At 37.1% G+C, this 26,279-nt stretch overlaps 2 long non-coding RNA genes across 5 annotated transcripts in view; one reads left to right on the forward strand and one right to left on the reverse strand.

The window, feature by feature from the left end:
* The window catches only part of LOC102166515 (uncharacterized), a 291,152-nt gene extending 277,898 nt beyond the window's left edge, over positions 1-13,254 (reverse strand). For all 3 annotated transcript variants that reach the window (XR_014817255.1, XR_014817254.1, XR_014817253.1), the window contains exon 1: positions 13,042-13,254. This is a non-coding gene — a long non-coding RNA (uncharacterized LOC102166515). The remainder of the gene's footprint in view (positions 1-13,041) is intronic.
* Positions 1,360-25,977, forward strand: LOC146398771 (uncharacterized). 2 transcript variants are annotated; one of them, XR_014817262.1, is made up of 3 exons: positions 1,360-1,538; positions 19,840-19,941; positions 22,451-25,976. It is a non-coding gene; the product is annotated as an uncharacterized LOC146398771 (long non-coding RNA). The 2 variants fall into 2 exon arrangements; XR_014817261.1 differs by having other exon boundaries at positions 1,374-1,538; positions 19,746-19,941; positions 22,451-25,977.
* The last annotated feature ends 302 nt before the right edge of the window (positions 25,978-26,279 follow it).

Consider the following 26,279-nt stretch of genomic DNA (forward strand, 5'->3'; position numbering starts at 1 on the left):
GTAGACTATGGTAAGAAAATAACTGTGTTTTCATTCTTAATTAAATGGGGATCTTCTCAGGATGTTTAAGCAGCAGAGAGACATTTAAATGGTACTTATTTAAGACTGTCACTGTGGTTGCTTCGGCAAGGGGTAAAGATTAGAATTCTGGGATCTACTTAGAAGACTCTTACAAAGCAAATGGGTGTATTGATTGTTAAGGCTGAGAGTCCACAATTCAGAGTCAATTTTATTTAGTTAGGAAGAAGGCAAGTTAAAGGAAAAAACATAAATAGCTTTTCACCTCTGACAACTGGTAGGTAGTGACAAGGCTCATGAGATTCAAGGAGTAGGTTAGATGATAGAGATAAGTTTGGGAGAGGAGACAAAGAGTTCACCTTTCAGAAATGTTTTCCCCAGACCTGGGGCATATGGAAGTTCCCAGGCCAGTGGTCAAATCTGAGCTGCAGCTGTGACCTACACCACGGCTGTAGCGACACCAGATCCTTAACCGACTATGCCACAGCATGAACTCCCAGAAATGCTACTTCTTGTGTGTGATCGCTAAGAGACATCATCCAAGGAGGCTATTCTAGAATGTACCTTAGTAGAGAAGTCAGAGTGAAATATAAGAATTTGTCAATCATCTCGTAGCAGATGGTACATAAATACAAATGATGATAATCACTTTGGAAGAAAAATTTTACAAGTAGGGCCATGTTTGACCCCTTATTCAGGCCAACAGAGAGAGAGAGTCAGCAAACAATTTTGGAAAGGTTGGCCAGAGAAATGAAAAGAAATGCATAACAGGATGTCCGAGAAGTCAAGAAAAGGAAACCTTTGAGACAGTAAAAGTGTTATCTTGTGTAGGATTAGGATGAAAATGTCATGGGTTTATCAAAATAGACATTATTAATTACCGTAAGATGTGAGTTTATAGCACAAGACAAAGTGCCGTGCGTGAGTGGTGATTAGGAAGGCACAGAGGAAAGGAGAAGGAGAATCATGAAGTAGTAACTGAAAGGGTATGGCGTTTTCAGAGGGGTTTTTCGATGTTTTGATTTTGCATTGGTTAGTCCAAGTAATCAAGCATTAGTCTATGTGCTTGTCCTTTTTCCAGTATAGTCTTTCCTCGCCTCCTAAAACTGATACTTTATCCCTCACTCAGACTTGAAAGGCCTATCCTCTTCCCCATAAGGCTCTTGAGTTTCTTATTTAAAAATCTCCCAAGTTATAGCAGGAAATCATAGGCCATAAATAATGTTCAGAGGAGTCTATGATACCTCAGTGTAGCAACTGGCACAGGGAAGGGTTGAGGGTATCAAATGGCTGTACTCTCAAAAGTTCAGAGACAAAAATACGTCAGCCAAAAACTGCAGTATACTCTTAGTACCAGTAACAGCATATGACTTTCTGTAAGTGGCCTGCATTTTTTTTTTTTTTCTGGGAGTTTTAGCCAAGGGTCAACAATGAAGGCAATACGACAGTGGAGAATAGGACTTACCTACCAAAGGAGCATAGGAGGAGACCCCCCACCAGCAGTAATGATGGAGTTAGAGGTATGTTTATAGAAAGAGCAGAGTATACTCACCAAGTATGGATTGAGTGGAATGCCTGGAAACTAAGGTAGCGCTATGGAGGTTGGGAAGATAATCTGACACCAAACATTAAAAAAAGAAAAAAACCTTCATAACGAAAATGAGGAATTTGATACATGAGTTACAGAGCAGTTTGAAGAGAGAATGAAGTTTCTGAGGAGTGAGGATCCGAATTCCCTTTTTTCCAATATCTAAAGTTTTGAAGCAGAGGAATGGCATGACCATAGATTCCGTTTAGAAAGGTAATTTTGACAGCAGAGTGGAGAATATTTTACAAGATGGAAAGACTGAAGGCAAATTGTTAGGAGTTCCTTTTATTCAGTTCATAAAATAGATAATGAAGGTTCAAACTAACGTATTGGCAGGGAAAATGAAGAGGAAGGTGAAATTTAAGAGATATTTATGAACTAGATTTAACAGACCTGTATGACAGATGAATAAGGGTGAGACAGAAGTTGAATTTTCAATAAAATCTAAGAAACATCCACCTAGAAGACTTATGCTAGATGTTTTCATATACACCTTCTCATATGCATTTCATAGTAGCTCAGAAATGCATATCTTATTCTCACTTATAGGTGAGCATATTGAGTTCTGGAAAGGCAAAGTAATTTGCTCAAGATTTTATGGTTAACCGTTGCCAGAATCAGAACTTGAGTTTCAATTGCTTCAGTTATCTCCCCCAACTTGTTTCCTCATTCTACTTTGAAATTTCTAATTTCCTCAAGGGCTACGAACCTGAATGGCTAAATAACCCTGAAAGAGTAGTTTCAATATACCTTTAAGCAATAAAACTATGTTTATAGACGCCAAAAATGACTAAGAGCTCTGCTAATGACTTACATGTGCACAGTGGGTCACAGTATTCAAAACACTACCTTCCTTAAGCCTCAGCACTGCTTCGTGAACAAATGAGGCAGATTCCAGATGAAGATACTACGCCTTGACCTATTTCCCAGCTCTTTAATCTCCATCACACCTTCCGTACCTTCATCCATCACCTTTGGATATCTGAAAGACCAAGAGTCTCACAAGTTCCTTGAAACATGAGAGGTGGAAAGAGACTTCCAAGGTATCAAATCTAATTCCCTCATTATAGATGATGAAAATTTGACCTGCTAAAAAAAAAAAAAAAAGAAGTGGTTCATGTAGATTCACAAACTGGACTCAGATCTTGAAATCTTCTATCCCTTTTTTACCATGTGCTCCTTCATTAAAATTAGCCCTAACTTTTCTTTTAATAGCAGTGCTAATAAAATAAATTCTCTCTTTCGCCTATGAAAGATATGCCACTTGAAAAGGGAAAATCCTTATTTTAGTAAAAATTTACATATTTTTCTTTTGAGAGGAAGTATTTTTTTTTCCTAAAAACATAGCATTATAATTTTATTTCATAAAAAGTGTGGGTACTGTATAGCAATCTGCTAAGGAATTGAAATACACTACTAACCAGTAAGTGACTATCACTCAAGCCCGAGAAAATACCAATTAGTCTGTGAGCCCACTTGCTTGCTGGGGAAATTGTACTTATGTTGATCTTTCCCTGTTTTACGCATTTGACTCAGCTGTGTGCAGTTGGTTCAATTTAAGACTATTTGTGATGGTTTACACACAAATGCAACTAAATTGCAACTTCTGAAGCTTTTTCATTTTAAACCAGATACATCATTAACAGAATAGACAAACTAATGAGGATCAGCATATAGAGCATCCAACATAATGAATTCATTTCTGTTGAACACAATTTTGCCAAAGTGTTTATATCTATTTAATCTGATTGCTTATTTCAAGGTATGCGTTTGTCAGGTGTAGTTGTCTTTACAGTAAAGTATTTTATTAGGGCTACAGTTTTGACCGGTATGTTTTCATTGGTAATTAGATATTTAAAAGTTTGCGTTTGTTTTTCTTTAGCATTATTGATAGCTTCAGGGAAATATGCCCTTTTTACATGGGTGGATTAAGAAAACAAATTATTTTAGAAGCAATTCTTTATTTATCCTCCACTCGTTCATCACCAGGCTCATTAAAGCAGTTCTGCTGGTTGGTGAGAGAACACCAAGGCCCATGTACTAAGGATCTAAAATATTAATTTGGATTTTGAAAAAAAGGATTTCCTAGTTGAGCCACCAAGTAAAACTGTCTCATTACAGACCAGCAATTTTTTATGGATGGGTCAAAGTGACAGTCACCAGCAGCTAGGTGAGTATGCAAATCGTATCCAGCAAAACCAGAGCAATAATGATGGAGGAAACCAAAGGGCAATGGAGTGAAAAGGTCTGAAGTAGCTCGAGGTTGGTTTTCAGTCTCATTTTGGATTTCAGCAGGACTCTGTGTGTGTGTATGAATTTCTTTCACAAATAGCCTTGTTTGAGTGAAACTGATGTCTGTGAGTAGTTGTCAAATGTGACATTTTCTGCCATTTTGCAAAAGTGGAAATTGCTCACTAGGGAGAGAAGAGTCTTTGGGAAGTTAAAGCTCAGAAATTGGTAGGTTGAGTATCAGGCCGTCGATGCAAGTCTTGGGAGAGTAAGTTTAAGGATGCCTGAGAACTTCTTATGAAACAGGAAGATAAAAAAAGTTTCCAAACACCATTTCCCCTATCTTAGGCAACACACATATTTAAGCAGCTTTTCTCATTTATTTCTAGCAAGTAGGCCATCTAAATTACACAGATACTCTATCTTCTCACAGCAGTAAACAGCCTCTTTTAATCACCTTTGATTGCCTAGGTTTGCTGAAAAGAGATTATTTCTTTTCATTTACAACACACCATTTCTGGTCTCTGTTTTTTTATTACTTAACATATTCTTTAAAATATTGATCTTCATTTATAAACTTGTATTTCAGATTAACATCATAAAACATATAATCATAGAATCTCCTCAATTACTGAGCAGGTAAAATTATGACTAAATTTATATAATGCCATTTTGAAGATATGTAATTATGATTAAAATGTAATACTTAAGGATGATCATTGCTACAATATTCATAACAGAGGGAAGACAAAGATTAACAAAAAATTAAACAGTTAAGTATTTACATAGAATAAGACACTGATTAGATTTCAAGCAAAATAATTAGTTGTAAAATTTAGGTATTCTGTGATTTCAAATAATTAAAGAAACAGAATGCATAAGAAAAATTTGGAAGAAAGCATGCCAAAAATTTAGTATTATTCACTGCTAAGTAGTGATATTATGAGGGATTTATAATGTTCCTTAATATACTATGAAAGGAGTGTAATTCCTTGAAAAGCAATCAGAAATCAAAATCTTAGATGACATCTATAGGCTGATAAATCTCAATATGGATCCATTCTATGAAATCCAGGCAACCTCAACTTGCATATCTAATAGCTATCTGATAGCAACAAATGCAAACCTGAACTTCTGCTACCCTCTCCATAACGCTCTTAAATGTCTCAGCTTTCTCAGTTAATTCTTCCAGCTGCTCCAGCCAAAATATTGGAATAATTTGTTGCTACATGTTTCTCATATTCCTTATCTAGCCCAGGAGCAAATATTCACTGCTCTGTTTTTAACATGTGAGAATATGAAAGTTCCACGCCATTCTCAAACCACCATGGATTACAGTCTAACCTCCCACTGATTCTGTCCTTGCTCCCTTTAGTCCAATCTAAACAGTAGCCAGAGTGATGACATAGAGGATGACTCAGCTCATATCAATGAATGCAACATCTAACTCTGTCCTGAGAGTGCAGCCCAGCTTCTTACTATACCCCAGAAGACCCTAAGTCTGGCCTCTACTTGTCTTTGTGAATTTGTCTCCCATGATTCTCTCCACACAAGACACCTTGACTACCTTGCTATTCCAGTAACAGGCAAGACAAGCTCCCTCAGGATCTTTACTGATGGGTCCTCCTGCCTGGAACTATGTATTCCCAAGGTGATGGTCAATATTACATAACAGCTTGGTGAGGCTACAGTTCCCAGTTAGCCGCTAATCTATGTAGTGCTATGAATGCATTTTGTGGTGGTGATTAAAGTCCATAATCAGCTGACTTTAAGTAAGGGATATTATGCTAGATAACCTGAGTGGTCCTGATTCAACCAGGTAAAAGACCTTATGAGCAGAGCTGAGACAACGCAGAAGAAGAAATTCTGCCTGTGCATAGCAGCCTCAGCTCATGCACAAAAGTTCCAGACTGCCCTTTCTCATCTACCTATTTCAGATCCTCCTAGTAAGGCTCCACAGTGACATAAACCAATCCCTTGCAACAAATATCTTAATACACATCTCCTACTGGGTCGTCTTCTCTACTTGGACACAGACTCACCTGTTTTTCCCACTGCTATCAAAGTTTTTACTCAAAATATACCTTTTCAAAAGATATTGGCCACTCTTTGTTATACGTAAGCCTCCCTTCTCTGCTTTATCATGATTAATTTTTATGACTTCATTGTCCACCAAAATAGATGTTTCAATTATTTCTCTTGTGTCTGGTTTCTCTGCTAGAATACACACTCCATGAGGCAGAGATTTGTGTATCTGATTTGTTTCTATTGCATTTCTGTTACCTGTAATGACATCAAACCCTTAATAGTTGCTTAGTAAATATTTCCTGAATTGTAACAATGAATTTATTATTTACTTATTTCTTTTCCCATATAGATTTTTTGAATTTTCTTTCAGTCAGTACACACTGTCATGTTTTTATGTCTTACATGATGTATACTTAGTAACACTATCTCTGTGTCTGTGTGTTTAATCATCCTGTATGAGGTAGTTTTAAGGACCATTCAAGTAGGTTGCAGAGTCCATGATAATTTCTTAATTTTCCTCGATCTCTGAAACCTATGTCAACTCAATTACCTTCCTAAAGTCTGCTTCTCAATTGTTAATAGCTAACAAAGTTGCTGTGGTGAGGACCTAACAATACATAGGGCATTTCAGATATTATAAAACATTATCAAAAAGTACTAATAATTTAGGGATATTTATACTCAATAATTAATGTCACAGTATATACCATAGCAGGCCAGTTTAAAATCTAACTAAGTACAGTCTTTAAAATTTATAATATTTGCTGTGTCCTTGGTCAGGTTTATTCCTAGGTATTTAATTTGGGGGGGGTGCTATTTTTATTTTTTTATTTTTATTTTTTTTATTTATTTATTTTTTGTTGTTGTTGTTGTTGCTATTTCTTGGGCCGCTCCCGCGGCATATGGAGGTTCCCAGGCTAGGGGTCCAATCGGAGCTGTAGCCACCGGCCTACGCCAGAGCCACAGCAACGCTGGATCCGAGCCGCGTCTGCAACCTACACCACAGCTCACGGCAACGCCGGATCGTTAACCCACTGAGCAAGGGCAGGGACCGAACCCGCAACCTCATGGTTCCTAGTCGGATTCGTTAACCACTGCGCCATGACGGGAACTCCGGGGGTGCTATTTTTAAATGGTATTGTATTTTTGTATCCTTTTCTACTATTTCATTGTTAGTATACAGAAATGTAACCAGTTTCTGAATACGAACTTTGTTGAATTCATTGATGAGTTCTAGGAGTTTTTGTGTGGAGTCCTGAGAGTTTTCTATATAGCATCATGTCATCCGCATACAGTGACAATTTTACCTCTTCTCTTCCAATTTGGATACCTTTTATTTCTTTTGTTTGTCGGATTGCTGTGGCTAGGACTTCCAATGCTAGGTTGAATAAAGGGGGTGAGGGTGGGCATCCTTGTCTTGTTCCAGATTTAATGGGAAGGCTTTTAACTGTCCTTAGTTCAGTATTATATTAGCTGTGGATTTGTCATAAACAGCTTTGATTATGGTAAGGTATGTTCCCTCGTATCCACTTTGATAAGAGTTTTTATCATGAATGGATGTTGGACGTTGTCAAATGCTTTTTCTGCATCTATTAAGATGATCATGTGATTTTGACTTGTCTTTTGTTAATGCGGTGTATGACATCGATTTGTGTATGTTGAACCACCCTTGTTAACCTGGGGTGAATCCCACTTGGTTGTGGTGTATGATCTTTTTTATATGTTGCTGGATTCAGTTGGCTTTTTTTTAATTGAGAATTTTTGTATCTATATTCATCAAAGATATTGGCCTATAATTTTCTTTTTTTGGTAGTATCTTTGTATGGTTTTCGTATTAAAATTAAATACCTAGTAATAAACTTGACCAATGAGGTGAAAGACTTATATGCTGAAAGCTATAAAACATTAATCAAGAACATTAAAGAGGATGTAAAGAAATACAAAGATATTCCATGCTCTTGGGTTGGAAGAATATTGTAAAAATGACCATACTACCCAAAGCAATCTACAGATTCAATGCATTCCCTACTGAATTACCCAGGACGTTTTTCACATAACTAGAACAAACAATCCAAAAGTGTATATGGAACCATCAAAGACCCAGAATTGCCAAAGCAATCCTGAGGAACAAAAACCAAGCAGGAGGCCTAACTCTCTCAGACTTCGGGCAATATTACAAAACCACAGTCATCAAGACAGTGTGGTACTAATACCAGAACAAACATACAGACCAATGGAACAGAATAGAGAACTCAGAAATAAACCCAGATACCTATGATCAATTAATCATTGACAAAGGATGCAAGAATATAAAATGGGAAAAGACAGCTTTTTCATCAAGTGGTGCTGGGACAACTGGACTGGACAGCCACATATAAATCAATGAAACTGGACACACCTCACACCATGCACACAAATAAACTGAAAATGGTTTAAAGACTTAAACCTAAAACAAGACACCATCAAACTCCTAGAAGAGAACATAGGCAAAACATTCTCTATCATCAACTGCACAAATGTTTTCTTAGGTCATTTTCCCAAGGCAACAGAAATAAAAGCAAAAATAAACTAATGGGACCGAGTCAAACTGACACGCTTTTGCACAGTGAAGGGACCCATGGGGGGGGGGGGAAAGACAACTTATAGAATGGGAGAAAATAGTTTCAAATGATGCAATTGACAGGGGCTTAATCTCTAAAATATACAAACAACTTACACCACTCAACAGCAAAAAAAAAAAAAAAAAAAAAAAACAAGAACCCAATGGAAGTGGCTGTGGTGTAGGTTGGCAGCTATAGCTCCTATTAGACCCCGAGCCTGGGAACCTCCATATGCCATGGGTGCAGCCCTGAAAAAAAGAGACAAAAGGACAAAAACAAACAGAACCTAATGGAAAAACGGGCAAAAGACCTGAATACACATTTATTCAGATGGCCAACAGGCCCATGAAAAAATGCTCAACATCACTAATTATTAGAGAAATCAAAATCAAAACTACTAGGAGGTATACCACCTCACACCTGTCAGAATGGCTATCATTAACAAGTCAACAAATAACAAATGCTGGAGAGGGTGTGGAGAAAAGGGAACCCTACTGCACTCTTGCTAGGAATGTAAATTGGTACAACCACTATGGAAAACAGTATGGCAGTACCTCAGAAAATTAAATAAAGAACTACCATATGACCCAGCAATCCCACTCTTCGGCATATATCCAGTCAAAACTTTCCCTGAAAAAGACACATGCACCTATATGTTCATTGCAGCACTATTTACAAGAGCCAAGACATGGAAACAACCTAAATGTCCATCAACAGATGAATGGACTAAGAAGATGTAGTGTGTACATATACAGTGTAGTACTACTCAACCTAAAAAAGAACAAAATACTGCCATTTGCAACAACATGGTTGGAACTATAAACTCTTACACTAAGTGAAGTAAGTCAGAGAGAAAAAACCAAATACCATATGATATCACTTTCATCTGGAATCTAATATATGGCACAAATGAACCTTTCCACAGAGAAGAAACTCATGGACTTGGAGAACAGACTTGTGGTTGCTAAGGGAGAGACGGAGGAAGTGGGATGGACTGGGAGTATGGGGTTAATAGAGGCAAACTACTGCATTTGGAGTGGATAAGCAATGAGATCCTACTGTATAGCACAGGGAAATATATCTAGTCACTTACGATGGAACATGATGGAGGATATGTGAGAAAAAGTATGTGTACATATATGTATGTGTGTGTGTGTGACTGGGTCACTTTGCTGTACAGTAGAAAACTGACAGAACACTGTAAACCAACTGTAATGGAAAAAGTAAAAGTCACTAAAAAAGAAAAAAAAATAATATCTGCTGAAAATATTTTTAATATAATCTCTGAGATTCACTAAAAATGCTTCCTATTTTAAAGCTCGATATTTAAGGCGGCTTGTGTTTGAACAAAATGTTTTTTAGGAATCTTAGGTAAAGAACTTTATTCACAAGAGCTGTACTGAAACAGCGGAATCAATGGCAAGTCATAACGCCTTCATCTGCCAGGAATAGTCTTTTTCATCACTGTTATCTGTTAAGACTTCGGCAACCATTGTCAAATCAACTTCATTTTACCTTCTTTTATGATTTCCACCATTTCTGTAGGAATCGATTTCTCTCTTTCTCTTTTATTCCTCTCTCATTCATTTACTCACACACTTCATCACGATTTTGTGTCTATGTTTATAACACTTGCTCTGGGCCAGGAAAAAAAAAAAAATTCCTGAGCTTAGATTCAGCTTAATGGCAGAATTTATAAATACATCTCACATCTCAATAATGGCTAAGTGTTATTTTGCAAGCACAAGTACTTTCTGTAATTACTGTAACTCTAGCCTGGAAACATAAAAATCAGAAGTGCTTTAGATGTTCTAATTCCAGACAGTAATATTGGGAAATATGTTTGTGAAACAAGATATTCTAAATTATGGAGAACTTTTTATATGTAACTCAAGCTCAGTTGAATTTTGAAGTAAATCTAAGACTGCATTTCCTAAATATACATAGAAAAATGTGAACTTATTCAAACTAAGTTGTAATTCAAAATCCTCCCCAATTTATTGTCAATAAAATAAATCCTACTCAGCAAACACATAAAATATTCAATGGCAAAAATTTACACTCCTGGGCTCAGCTCTCATTTATATATTTTTATTTTTTGTCTTTTTGGGGCTGCACCCATGGCATATGGAGGTTCCCAGGCTAGGGGTGGAATTGGAACTATAGCTGCTGGCCTACACCACAGCCACAGCAACACTGGATCCAAGATGCGTCTGCAACCTACACTGCAGCTCACAGCAACACTGGATCCTTAACCCACTGAGGGAGGCCAAGGATGGAACCTGCAACCTCATGGTTCCTAGTCGGATTCATTTCCACTGGGCCACAACAGGAACTCCAATCCCTTATTTAATTGACTGCTTTTTTTCAGGAGAGAAATGCTTGCTGGAACACATTTCTGGAAACTCTGTAAGTGATCACAAGTTTTTTTGTATCACATTCAGTTAATTATGGGCTGAATTAGTTTAACATGCATGTTTTAAGAGAACATTTTAATCCTCTTTTAAAACCTGGAACCATCTCCTAGTTAGCACGTGCCCTCTGCTCAGGAAATCTACACTTGTGGGGATGGGGAGATTAGAATCCGATCAGAGCTTAAGACATCAATTATATTGCACTTTTTTTTTTTTTTTTTTTTTGGTCTTCTCGCTTTTTCTAGGGCCACTCCCGCGGCATATGGAGATTCCCAGGCTAGGGGTCCAATCGGAGCTGTCGTCACCGGCCTACGCCAGAGCCACAGCAACACGGATCCAAGCCTCGTCTGCAACCTACACCACAGCTCATGGCAACACCGGATCCCTAACTCACTGAGCCAGGGATCGAACCCACAACTTCATGGTTCCTAGTCAGATTCGTTAACCACTGCTCCACGACGGGAACTCCCAGATTGTGCTTATAACTGAATGGCTTTACTGGTGTTAAAAGAACAATAAAATGATAGTGATATGCTGAAAAGTCTGCTTAAGGCCCTGCCATCCTTCTCAGCAGAAGATCTTGCAAAATGCAGGGCATCATGTACCTGGTGGAGCACGGAAGACAGAGGAAAAAAGTAATCCTTAGTTTTGAAACCTAACTCCGAAGCATATGCAAGCAGACATGAATAAAATTTCAACTAATCTCCTATCTGTTGTTGTTATCATACACTTTCTGAACTAGTAACAGCCTTAGAGCCAAGGCAAGATCCATGTATCCCTAGTCTTGTGGAACTAATAGCATTTAGTAATATCCAAATTTTAAATTTACCCTTTTACAATAGTTTCATATACTAAATGAGTATTTTCAACCTTACTATATTGGTTGGCTATTTTGCCAATTTAGAAGAGTATACAGAACATATTTATATAAATACGTATATACTTAATATAAATTATGAGTTCATATTATAAATGTATTTTAATATAGTTGATTTTTTTATTTTTATGCCCATTTATCACTTTAAACATATATTATGGCAAAGGAGGCCAAAGTGCCTTAGACTTATCAGTCCCTTCAAAGGGCAGGCTATAAAGATAATGAGGATATAAAAATCACAGGTGTCATAGAAAGTTTAGTGGGCTCAAATTTACTACTGGGAATTCTGAAGTAGACATTTAACTCCTCTTTCTGAGTTATGAGCAGAGGGCTAAAAATATACCTGCTAGATAAAGAACACATGCTGTTTAAAGCCCACTGTAAAGGCTTTTCATGATACTGCAGCCTCCTGGTTACGAACGCTGAGCTGCGGCTCCCGGGGAATGTGAAATAGCGCGACCCAGTGTAGAGTAGGAAGTACATTCTCATTTCCACTCCGAGGAGGAAGTTTATATTCACATTCAAAGGAAGTTTGTAACGGCCCTCCCATCACCTGTGAGCTGGCTCTGGTGATAAAAACGCACACCCAGGGTTCTCGGGTGAGATAAAGGGATAGAACTGCAGCATCAAGTGGCCCTTACATGAGTACATCCAGCAGGCAGGAAGTATTTTCTAAGAACCCAAGTAACTTATACGTACATTAAAGAGGGGGAAAAAAATTCAGACAAATATAAATTAGACACAGAGTACAAAGGGCCTCCAGTTAAAGCAAAGGGTATTCCCGCCTCTTCCTGAGTCCACAGTGAAAAGAACAAGCTCTGAGCCACACAGCTTGGGCTCTGATTCAGGCTGTGACATCGAATGACTGCATCAGCCCAGGTGCCAGCAGGAATCAGAAAAGCCAGGGTCCAAAGGGTTTCACTGAAGGGAATTTACAGAGAGGGCTACTTAGAAGTGGAGGCAAGGTTAACTAACAAAGAGGGGGCTGCATTCCTGAGCGAGCAACGACGGCACAGTTATCCCTTTACACTGAAGGAAGGAGGGGAGCATCCAGGCTGAGACCTTACCAGGCCGTGGGGGAGGCTGGAGACGCCCCAAGGATGGAGGCTGAGGGGGTTATGGAGGAACTCAGCTCCTGCCAGACCATGACCAGCAGGAATGATGGGGGGCCACACAGCCATGCTGCTGTCCTCTTCCCCCCCACCCCCCCACGGCTGCCACCAACAAAGGCCATTATCAATGCTCAGGAAATAAAAATAGAATCTGTGTAGTAACCGGAAGTCTAACCTTTTCCTGTGCGCTTGGTCTCGTTTAATTGGCTCCCAGGGTAGACAGGCAGAGACTTCCACCTGGCTCTTCGGTCCAGGGTTCCTGCTGCAGGATGACTGAGCTCCGGGCAGCAAAGATGCCCAGCACCACACTCAACCCAAGATGGCACAGGGCGGACGCAGAGACGCTGGACTCCTGCAGGGCAATCCGGGCTGTGAGCAGCCCAGCCTCGGCACCGCTAGCAACCCCACCCCCAAAGCAGTCCCGCCCCGGCCCCAGGCCTTGTGGGAGAGCAGGTGCTCTCGAGCTGGAGTTCACGCCTCTCCACGCTCTAATCAAAGAATTAAGCTTTCCTGTGCTTCTTTGCTTTTGAATCTAACTCAGTCTTGTTCTATGGCTCTAATGACGCTGGGTGGAGGGACGCTGGCCAGGGACTAACAGGGAAGGATCCTTAACACATGGACTTTAACCAATCGCACCAATCTGAAGAGCCAGAAGCCAAAAGATTCTGACTGGTGGAGTCCATGAAGGCTTGCCTCCTGGGCAGAAAAAAACAGTCATGGGTCAGGAAGGGTGATGCCTTGTTGGATGCTCAGTAGGAACCAGGAAGTACAGTATTTCTCTGTCTTAAAAGCTAATGGGCTGGGAGCCTGGGGTTAATAGATGCACACTATTGCCTTTGGCGTGGATAAGCAATGAGATTCTGCTGTAGAGCTCAGGGAACGATCACATGATGGAACGTGGTGGAGGATAAGGAGAGAGAAAGAATGTACGTGGATGTGTGGCTGGGTCACTTCAGTGTTCAGTGGAGATGGGCAGAACACTGTAGACCAAACACAATGGAAAAATAAAACACCTTTTAGAGAAAAGGGAAGAAGCCCTCATTTTCATTTCGTATATTTTACTCACTAAATGCTTCATCTTATACATGTTTTAAATATGCCGTTAAAAAGACAAAAAAGCTAACGTAGCTCCCTTACTGGGAAACACAAACTTGAATTTAAACCCTCTCACCAGGGAGTCAATCACTTGTTTTCATTTCATCTTCTTCAGGACAAAAGCAGCTGCAGGTGATTGCTATACAAAACCCTCCGGCTGGAGATTTTTCTCCCAATTTTATCCATTGCAGCCTTGTGAAATGGCTTTCTCATGCCATGTTTTCCACCCTGATGGAATTGTTTAATTTGTAAAACCAGGTTTTCCTTAAGTGACCCTTTATTTCTAAAATCTCGCCCTTTAAACCGTTCCCAGGAAAGGTTTGCATCTTTGCAGAAAAGATAGGCTTCAGATGAATTATTTACAAGAGGGAGAAAACAGAACCCTAACTCTAGGAACACAAAAGTGGGTCTAGAATAAGAAGCCAGAAGAATGAGAGGTGGTGGATGAAGTCGTGAAATCTGGGCCAGTTGGAAGCTTTGTCCCAGTCTGGGTCAGAAACTTGGGAAACTTGATGGGTCTTTTCCTGGCCTCTCGGCTTGTGCGCATGCATCTTCTTTCTGTGGTGCTCGCCCCGGGGGCATAGTCTCTGCTAGCGTTTAGTTCAGTAGAAAGCCTGATGCTAGCAATGAAAAGAACCCCTTCCCTGGCTCTTTTAGAGCTAATGAAATTAGACAACATTACCACCAAGATACCAACATTCATCTTATTTATTTGTTGAAATAAATCAAAGAAACTCCATGATTGACTCCATTTTCTCTTGCCCCAAATTGGGCAGGTTATGTTAATGGAATACATTTCTCTCCTCATGGTCAAGTATTTGACATAGCATTTGTCTCTGATTCCCTAGATTGAGACTTCACTATATTGTGCTCTGAGGAGTTACGAAGATCTAAAAAGAGTCGTGAACGTCTTCCAAAATGAGTAGAATACACCTTCTGTTAAGAAACAAAATCCAACTGAGCCAATTTTTAGGATCTTACTGGCTTTAGTTACTGATTCATGAGTCAGGCAGCATACCAACTAGCAGATAGCAAGGAGCTCTGAAGAGCTATACAGAATGACATTTATAGGCAGAAATGAGCAGGACAAAAAGTTGCTAGTAAGGAGTGGATCGTTTCAGGTAAGGTCCCCTTCCTTTGGAGAAAATCAGGAGTCTATCAGGCAGGTTATTTCACTAATGCTGACCAGGTAGTATCAGATTGACTGGTTTAAGATTCCATTCCTGGGAGAGATTGAAACTGTAATTAAATTAGGTGTTAACTGTAGTTGGGTCATGTGGGCTTAGCATAAGTGACTCCATCTGGGGCCAGTTGTCTCATTTTCAACATTCCTTTCTAATCTAAAGCTTTGGTATATCTAGCTTCACTTGTTATTCTCAGTCTCTAAGACTCATGTCATGAATAGCAACAAAAGACTCCTACAATATAATGAGAAAACTCTGTATGCTCTTATGAGGGAAAGTGATTCATTTCTTTATATTGACTAAAATTACCACATTTATTTACAAATTATTATATTACAAATTATTATATTAATTTTAATAGTTTAAAAGTTCTGGCTTCTTTCCCAGAAACAAAGAGCTAGAAACAGTATTGCTCTCACATGTGTAGTGAAAATAAGCCAGACTAAGTGTGGAAAGAATTCTATAACATGTCTATAATGGTGTAAGACAGGAGGAAAAGGACAGAGGCCATGTCAGTCTAGAATCTCCACCTGAATCCCATTAGACTAAAAACAAAAACCTTCATCTGGGGGTTGGGAAGACCCATTAAACTTCAGCTCAATGTAATTTGCCTTTTTAACAAATTCATGAAGAAAACCAATATAATTATGCCAATAGGTATAGAATAAGCGATGGACAAAATTCAACAACTATTCATGATAACACTTTTAACAAAATAGGAATGAAAGATCACCTTCTTAACTTGATAAAGTTACCTGAAAACTAGAGCTAACAGAGTATCAACAGGTGAAAATCAGAGTGTTGGCCCTATAAAAACATGGCAAGGATGTCCACGCTCATTACACTACATAGCATAGTAGTGGAAGTTGTAGCTGGTACCACAGGGCAAAAAAAAGAAGTCTTACATGTTAGAAAATGAAAGGATGCCTATTCATAGATGGCGTGGTTGTTGATGTAGAAAATTCTGAAGAGTCTACAAAAAGTTTTCTAGAATTAAAAAGTGGGTTCAGCAGCAATGCAGGATGCATTCAGTATACAAAATCAATCATGTTTCCATAAATTAGCGAAGAATAAGTCACACTCAACATTTTAAAGAGCAATAGCATTTATAATGATACGAAAATGGAAAATTTTAGTTATAGATCCACGAATGTATTTTCCTTTACTATTTCCCACCCCCTCTCTCTGGAGAACATAAAGTCCCGTGTTTGATTAATTATATTTCCATAGTTTGCTTGGTGTGCATCTTCTTTAGTGTTATGTATAAATGACCCTATGAGGTGTTAGGAATGAAAATACAAACATGCATGTCAAGTTTTTTGTTTTGTTTTGTTTTGGAGGAGGTTGTTTGTTTTATTTATTAATTTTTTTTTTTTTTTTTTTTTTTTTTTTGGCTTTTTAGGGCCGCACTTTCTGCACCATATGGAAGTGCCCAGGCTAGGGGGTTGAATCAAATCTGCATTTGCTGGCTTACACCACAGCCACAACAATGATCAATGCTGGATCCCAGCCCCATCTGTGACCTACACTGTATCTTGAAACAATGCCAGGGATCACTGAGCAAGTGATCAAACTGAGTGAGTCAGGGATCAAACCCTTATCCTCATGGATACTAGTAAGGTTTTTTTTTTCTCTCTCTTTTTGCCTTTTCTAGGGCTGCTCCCGCGGCATATGGAGGTTCCCAGGATAGGCGTCTTATCGGGGCTGTAGCCCTTGGCCTATGCCAGAGCTACAGCAATGCAGGATCCGAGCCGTGTCTACAACCTACACCACAGAGCACAGCAATGCTGGATCCTTGACCCACTGAGCAAGGCCAGGGATTGAACCCGCAATCTCATGGTTCCTAGTCAGATTTGTTAACCACTGCACCGCGACAGAAACTCCCTAGTCATGTTCTTAATTTGCTGAGCTGCAACAGGAATTCTATCAGTTTGTTTTAAAAGAGCTGAAGTTGATTTTATAATATTTTTATATGGTGACAGTTGCACACCACTAACTAGATAGAGAAGGCAGTTTCGTAGGAACTCAATACATTACAAGTCAGTTTTTCTTGCTCTCTTTGCAAGTATAAGTTCATATTTATTTTTATCAGTCTTGTTTCTTTCCCATAGACAAGGTACAAACAGCATGGGAATTTTTAGATGATGTTTGTAAAGCACGAATATTTAAGATCTGTTGGAGGGAAGGAAAGGATCTAAATAGGCAGGGTTCAGTTCTTGTGAGCAGCTCTTCAATTTGACCAATATCAGCTGTCAGTCTTTTATTGTCTTTCTCTTCTCATATATTTCTTCTCAATGTTTTCAAATTAAAAACTCTTCTTTTCTCTGGCATTCAGGCTGGACGTCCATTGAGAACAATGAAACAGCTGATATCTTTAGCTAGAAGAAGAAATAAAGGAAAAATGTTAGCAACAAGCCAAAAATGTGAATTTCCTTTTCTATATCTGGTAAAAAAGGAAAGAATGCAGATAAAGATAGATATAAATATTAGAGAATAATTATCCAATAAGCTCCTGTGCATGCATATACATATATATATATATATGTATATATATATACACACATTGTGCTGATATTTAGCAATAAGGAATTTCAAGGTGAGAGAGTCAAGTGTATAAATTTCCCAAATGGAAATAGGATAATAAAAGAAATTCATTTAGCATAAAATGCTACTTTAAACACTTGACTTAAACCTTGAGAATTCTTGACTTCACAGGAAAGTAGGTCCAGATGACGGATAGGGAAATGAATAATGAAGTAAAGGGAACAGCTAAGACAGAAAAAGCAATAGAGGCAGAATTGTGTAGAATAAATATAATAAGAAAAAAAAAAGAGAGAGAGAGAGAGAGACTTGAATGGAGAAAATTTGAGAAAAAAAAAGAGAAATTCAAAATAAAGGGACAAGGAGCATTTCAAAATGTAGCCAAAATAATCAACCTATGTAAACAATAATTTCACCAAAATCTATGTTAACTAAACCATGGCATGTCTTTGGAAAAATGTTCCTTTTTATTGTCACATAGCACTTTATTCAGGAAAGAACTATTGTAATTTATAATGATCTTAAGCATATCTATAAATAAAACCTTAAAAAGTGCTTAAAAAGAAGAGCATATATGAGCCAGAAATTTAAATTCTAATACTACATCCTTAGTATCGAAGTAAAAAAAAAAAAAATTGTGACTAAAGGAATGCAAATGAACTTGATCTCTTGATTGTGATCACTAAACAAATATTGGGAACAATAGCAGAAAGCACATTTTTTCTTTGCTTCCTGTTTTTCTTCTCCAAATGGGGCACCTGCTTAAACTGGGACTTGAGGATATTCTTTCAGGCTACTTTACCCCTGCCTTGCTCCTTCTTTTTCCTAAACCAGTTTAGAAGTGGGTGGTACACATTCAAGTTTTGTGACATCTGAAGATTATTTAATTTGGAAGGTTCTTTTTAAGAAACATAATGCAAGTATAGTAATAAAGTATTAGAAATCTTGTACTTTTTAGAATAAGGAAAAGGAGAACTGCAAGACTGTAAAAGCTGATAAATGGTCTAATAAAGCAACATAATTTTATTTATTAAATGCCTGACTTGCCTTCATCATATATCCCCATGTATATATAAAGTTGGGATGTAAATTCCTTAAATACATCCAATAATAATGTTTGCTATAAAGAAATGAGACTTGCTCCAGTCCCTGCTTCGCTTGTGAGTCATGATTCATATTTTATTTTTAATAGTTCAAAGAATGTTCTTGCTACATAACTGCACTGTATTGATGACATACCTTTTAAGCCTATTGACAAGTAAGAGAAAAAAACTATAGTTTTTTTCCATAGGAGCTATCTCAGACATCCTGCTATTTTACAGCACTCTTCTAGGTTTGTGCCCTCAAAACAAAAATTTTTGATAAATTATATGATTCCTACATTAGCCTAGGTGCTCTGAGAAGCAGATGCCAAGGTAATCTGAATGTGCAAGAAATGTATTATGGAAATGCCTGTGAGAAATAATAAAGAGGCCATCAGCATCAGACAGGGATGAAAGTCTCAAACGAGATGAAGGAGAGAAAGAGAGCAGAAAGGAAGGTGGGATAGAAGGCTCTTAGACTGCATGGTGGTTCTAAGGAGAGTTCCATGAGGCTACTAAGGAGTCATCAAACCAAAGCTGCTTGTCCGAGAAGTTCTGGGTCTTCAAGAATGCACATACCTTGGAGTTCCCATCATGGCGCAGTGGTTAACGAATCCGTCTAGGAACCATGAGGTTGTGGGTTTGATCCCTGGCCTTGCTCAGTGGGTTGAGGATCCGGGGTTGCCATGAGCTGTGGTGTAGGTCGCAGACGCAGCTCGGATCCCACGTTGCTGTGGCTCTGGCGTAGGCTGGCGGCTACAGCTCCAATTGGACCCCTAGCCTGGGAACCTCCATATGCCGTGGGAAGCGGCCCTAGAAAAGGCAAAAAGACAAAAAAAAAAAAAAAGAATGTGGGCTGGGACCAGCCTCAGGGGAAATGAGGCCTCCGTTCAAATCCCAGGATTAGAACCATAGTTAACCTAGCCCTTGAGCATGTTAAATGTCTAACTAAATTCTCTTCTATATTTACTTTTTAGAGGGAGTAAAATATAAGAAGTTAGGGGACTCAGAAAAGTGCAAAGAATCATGAGACTATTTCCCCTGGAAACATAGCTGGTCTCCATTATCCAGCCCCTGATTTAAGGAAAGTCACCGAATACATGCAGCACTGGGAGGAATGTTGGAAGAACAAAAGGACACGTAAAACAGCTCCTGTGATGACTAGGGGAATAGGTAAGCAGGCAGTAGGTTGTAGTTTCCTTTGTGTGTGCATGCGTGTTTATGTGCAGGGGCATCTATGAGTTGTTCTAGAGCCCCTGCAAGAGCGACATAGTAGTTCTAATTATACGCATGTAAATTTTTACTTTGAAATATTAGCATTTGAATCCTGTGGGAATTTCCCAAAACTTCCCTCAGCGAGTATTTTTATCACCTGAGATATTGGGACCTCATCTCTAATACATTCTTCATAAATGACAAAGTGGAAGAAAGAGAAGAACTATGGTAAGATGACAAAGACTGAGAAAAATGGGGAACAAATGTGAAATAGAAAACGTGTTTTTAATAAAGTTATCTTATTATGTTTAAATAATTAGAAAGCAAAAGACATGAAAAATGGGTCAAGACAAATTATACTGAACAAAATTTCATAAATTAATAGTATTGTGGCAGAATAGAATTTAGCAATAATCTAAAGCAAATTTTCTCTTTCTACAGCAATGTCCACTATAGCTTCTCTTTCAAATTGACACAAACTCTTCCCTGAGTTCAGAAGAACTTTGTTAATGCAGGGATTATCAGTCTGTATAGTAGTTTGCTTTGGGAGAATGTGGAATAAACTCTTGACTTAACCTTTGAGGTGATATAAAATCATCTTTCTGTGAAAGTCTAAATAAAGTCCCTCCTAGAGGCAGAGGAATAAGGTAGCTGACCCTGGGAACCTCTTCTAACCCCTGAGTGTAAGTAATAAAGGAAGCAAAGATCAGAGAATTGTGAGTGAAAATCAGGAGCTTCACTTCTAGACAATGTTTTCACGGACAAAGTTTAAGAAATAAGAAATAAGGTGTAGATGTTAAAGGAACTAGCTATCAAATAAGTCATCTTTTTAAAAGATGTAAAACATGTATAAAACAAATATAAGTCCTTCTATTTTTCATCAGCTTCACTAGAATAAAATGCCTGACATCTCCACCAATCTTGGCTCCTTATGACTGGCCATCCAGATATATGCTAATAATTACACTTGGTTCCTTATGATTGGCCATCCAGATATATGCTAATCATTAACAGCTAAAGCAAATTAAATTTCAAAATATGTATAGACATGTGTTTATATAACCTAAGGCTTCTATTTCCAAGGGGTAGTCTTATTTCAAGACCAAAATGCTGAATGACTGAAAGAGCTACACTGCACCCAGTGTTTTATTTCCCCATTTATTTTACTGCAAGTGTAATTTCTGAAACAATCTTTAATGCCCTCCAAACCATAGTAGAAGACAAATTGTTTGGGAGACAAAGGATTAAATAGAAGAGTGATATACTATTTCATCCAGCTCAGCAAATGCATTGTTGATAGATTAACAAGTCCACTGAATACATTAAACAGTTAAAACACTAAAGTATCAAAATAGAAGATTTCCGAGATGTGTGGTATTATTTTATAATTACAGAACACTACAAGTACTTTGAGTTCCACTCTGGTTAAATTTCATTTATTGGGACATATAATTGCTTCAGGCTCTTCCAAAGCAAATAAATACCTTGATCTAATTATAATCACAAAAAGTTAAGAGGATTTACATTGGATTTTTTTGTTTGTTTGTTTTTGTTTTTTTTTTGTTTTTTGTCATTTGTCCTTTTAGGGCCACACCTGTGGCATATGGAGTTTCCCAGGCTAGGGGTCTAATTGGAGCTGTTGCTTCCAGCCTACGTCAGAGCCACAGCAACGCCAGATCCAAGCCACATTTTCAACCTACACCACAACCCACACCACAACCCACTAAGCGAGGCCAGGCATCGAACCCGCAACCTCATGGTTCCTAGTCAGATTCACTTCCACTGCACCATGATGGGAACTCCTACACTGGACTTTTCAATAAAAAACTTATGGTGATAGATTGACAGACTGAGATAGTTGAAAGAGAGATATATAAGATAGATGATATAGATAGTAGCAACAGAGGAATAGGTGATGGATATGTAAATAGATATGTATATATTTGCATAAATACATACACACATTCATACATAGAAGTTATAAGTAGTTTCTGGATTAATTTAAATAGTTAACGCCAGCCAATTTCAATTCTACCTCTTCCATTTAATTATATAAACCATTTATGTATGCTAGATAGTTAGAAGTGGAAACAAAGCCCAGTCAGGAGACATGCAGTGGAACCTAAAGTTGGGTCTCAAAACATCGTCCAAACAAACAAAATTGCACGGCGTGTCCCCCTACAGTGCATTGTAATCAGCAGTCTTTGTAGCCCCGCCCAGCTCCAGTCCATCACCTGCACGGGCATGCGCGCGCATGCACGCACACACACAACCATGTGACCTCCATCTCCTTCAGCATCATTCCCCTAAGCTATTCATCAGGTGCAGGCGATTGCTTATTTTCATTAGCTGAAATATTTTATTTTACCTGGGAAGAAAAGTTGGCACTGCCAGCAAATATAGTATTTGTCTTGAAAGTTAATTCTTTTCAGTTCTAACTCATTACTTTTGCATTGTAATTTTACAGCTCTGCGTATTTACTTTCTGATCAGTGAACCCTGGAATGACATCTGCTTTCTTTTTTGATGTGGGGAGAGAAGAGATGAAACAATATCCTGTAAAGAAAGTCTTGAAAACACAGATGAAAATTAGCTTTGCCTTTTAGGAGCTGAACCAAGGTTATATAACCTTGACAACCTTAACACGCATTTTCTACAATGGAGAATTTATCAATTCTATCATTTTGGCAAAGAAGATTTTGGAAGAGTAATGTGTTGAGCAAAGACCAGAAGATTCAGCTTAAAAGGAGGAAGTGTCCACAAAATAAAACAAATTGTTCTAAATGATTTCACACCGAACATACAACTGGTCCAACAGATGCAAGACTATTTAGAACGTCTTTCAAGTAGGAAGCTCTGAAATGTTTATCTTGGTTTCACCTAAGTACTGATTTTACAGGAAAAGAATTGAAGGAAAGAGAGAAAGAGAAAGAAAAGTGAAAGAAAAGGAAAGAAAGAAGGGAGGAAGAAAGAAAAACAGAAAGAAAGAAAATAATGAAAGTTAAATTAATGTTATCTTAATATCTAAAGCAAAAAAATTTCAATTCCCAAATATTTTAATTTAAAGTAAATGCTTATTTGGTATGCATACCTGGTAGATAGTAGCTGTTCTTTCTATTTTAACGTCTTCACAATATACACTAAAATAATAATTCCTTAATAATTAAGGAATAGAGAGAGTGTGGAGATAGTGGCATATCATAATTCTCTGAGAAAGTGAGATAGGTATATATAAACCTAGATATGTGTGTGAAGAATCTAGAAATTTTAATGCTAGTATGGCTAACTTAAATTACCACCAAACCTATAGAGTCATATCCAGAATTAAATCTGATTGAGCCTAGATTTTAGGAGAGTAATTGGGGCATAGTAAGTATGCAATAAATGCTAGCAGTTTTTGATGTTATTACTTCAGGTTTGAAATCTTGTTGTTTTTTTCTCATATTCGGTCTATTTTGAAAAAAAACTACTTTGTGGAAGAAATCACTCCATGTATCTAAACCTAGTAGGATTTGAGCCAAAAATGTCATTTATATGTCATTCTTTTATTTGTTTTTTCTTCCCTTTGTTAACTTTCTTTCGAATTGACATTGGTTTCTTACTTTAGGAAAAACATTTTTCAGATTATAAGGAGTTACATAAAATAATTTGGAGTTAGAACATGGAAATACAGCAAGAGCAGCACAAAGACATTGTTTTAGAATATGTGGCAATTCATTGGCAATGCCTTATTTGATCAACTTTTCATCACAATAATAAAAAAAAAGTTTTCTTTTTATAATGAGGAAAGCTTTATCTTCGAATTCCTCATGTTTCTCTGTTTTGCGAGCACATACTCATATAACCAGAACAGATGAAAAAATAAAATATCTTATTAGATAGCACCAACTGTTAGATTCTCTACATGATCACGTTGTTTCCACTTCGATAAACTATCCCCAGGGCTCTGTTTCTCTTTCTTCCAATGCTTTGCGAAACTAATTCCAAATAAAGCAGCCTCTCAAATCAATGAGCAGAAAGTAGGTTTGGCTTGGCAAGAGGCAGAAGCAAAATAGAAATAAGAACATAGTTGTAAACAATTATTCATTAATTATTAACTTTCTGGTCCTGGACAGTTTCTAATAGTAGTTTTTTCTCACTTACCTGGTTATTCTCATTACTTAAACCTACATTATGCACTAGAGTAGTCTCTTTCTTATGAACTACATGTATGGCAGTGGTCTTTGTTTAATAAGTGATAATTGAACCTCATGTATGAATCATTCCATATACAATTATACCACAGGATCAATAGAATTTAATGAACTCAATCCAGTCAAGTGAAATAGCTATAAATTATTCATGTCTGAAAATGAACTATATTAAGTTAATCAAGCCATTAGGATCATTTTCTAAAATAAATTATGAGACAAAGGCAAGATATCTTTTACAAAAAGAACGATCTCTGCAATAAGATCAGGCACTCATATGTAGTAGGAACATTCGCTATCAGATAGAAAATTTTCAAATATGTTTAAGTGCTTTAATTCAAATATATCACAAAATATTACTTTTATTAAATATTTTATGAAACAGGTTGAGTATTTCTAACCCAACTTCACAATTTTTTAGAGTAATTTTGTAGAAGGTACACAGTAGTTTTCAAATTTTTACCCTATGTGACTTTTAAAAAGCATCCGGAAAATATTAGCTTTTGCTGAAAGAATGACTTTTACTTAATTACATTAATTCAAATAACAATGTCATACTATATCCCTGTATCTCTCAATGTTGTATATCCTGTATATCCTGAAAATCCTCTGCATCTGTCTTCAGATCTGTTATTCCTTTAAAATTTTTTTGGCTGGGGCATGTGGAAGTTCAGGGCCAGGAACTGAACCAGAGACACAGCAGCCACTCAACCCACTGCACTGACAATGCCATGTCCTTAACCTACTGTGCCACAAGAGAACTCCCTAGATCTATGATTAATTATTAGTTTATTTTAATTAATCATTTTTCAATTATGTCTGTACTATGTAACTCTTCTATTTAACCTCTCCATTACATTTTTATTTTTTAGATGACATTTTTAAGTGAATATTTTTTAGAATTAATTTTAATTTACAAAAAAGTTACAGAAATACTGCAGAGTTTCCTTACATTCCCTTATTTTAATGTCATAAAATAGTATGGTGCATTTGTCACATTGTAAACAAAATTGATAAATTATTAACAAAAATTCGTATTTTATTCAAATTTTCTTAGTTTTTACCTAATGTTACTTTTTGTTCTAGGATTCTATTCAGGATATCACATTGCATTTAGTTGTCATGTCTCCTGAAACATGTCTTAGCTGTAATGGTCTGTTCATTGAATTTTAAATTTTATAATGTATACACATTATGTTTAAATCTTTACATGATTTTTTAAAATATTACTACTCTATGTGTGCTTTATTAACAGATGACCTATAAATTCCAAACCAGATTCAAAATTCAAAGACTCCAAAACTTTAATAAGTTATTAGGTATAGAGATTGGATAGTCACGAGATTACGGTTTTACTAATATGAAAAATGCTAATTTCAGATATTACCATTTCATCAATCACATTTGCATTAGATTGCACAATTAACTGTATCACATTCTGTTTATGTAAATGTGTGAATTTCACTCTGATTCTATGCAATATTCGGAACATTGGAATCTGAATATTATCATATCATGCATTTTTATTTCATGAATTAGACTACCTATTTCAGGAGAATTTGGAACCTAAGAACTGTTTAAATAATTATATTTTATGTTGAATCTTTTTAGAACAGTAGTGATTTTAGGTACAGTCGTTTTTAAAGATTCAATCCTATTATTTGTAGTAAAATAGTAATTTTGAAAACCAATTTTGCGTCAGTAATGATTTTTATTTCTACATAAAATCTAAAAATGTATTACTAAGTAGCCCTTATTATTGTTCTTTATTATTACAATAAATATAAATATGTTTTCTAAGCCCTGATACATTGTATATTATTGTTCTTTATTACAATGAATTTGACTTCATAACTAATTTATACCTTCTCATTACAAAATATACTTGAAGACATTTTAAGACCCAGGTTCTTTCCTCTGAAAAAAACAACCACTACCATCATTATTAGAAAAAGTGAAATGTGTGATTGCAGACAACTGGTCATAGTTTAAAAGATCATGATTACAGTTTAAGAAATGATGTGCAAAAATACTGCTATTCTTCCCCAATTAAGATCTTGCATTTCTCTATAAAAAAGAGTAATTTAAGTGTTTTGAAGACAAAAGA

The sequence above is a fragment of the Sus scrofa genome, chromosome 10 (genome assembly GCF_054392235.1).
Source record: "Sus scrofa isolate SSC_HxYL_T2T_F1_AM1 chromosome 10, Sscrofa_HxYL_maternal_Yorkshire_Landrace_v2.0, whole genome shotgun sequence".
NCBI lineage: Eukaryota > Metazoa > Chordata > Mammalia > Artiodactyla > Suidae > Sus > Sus scrofa.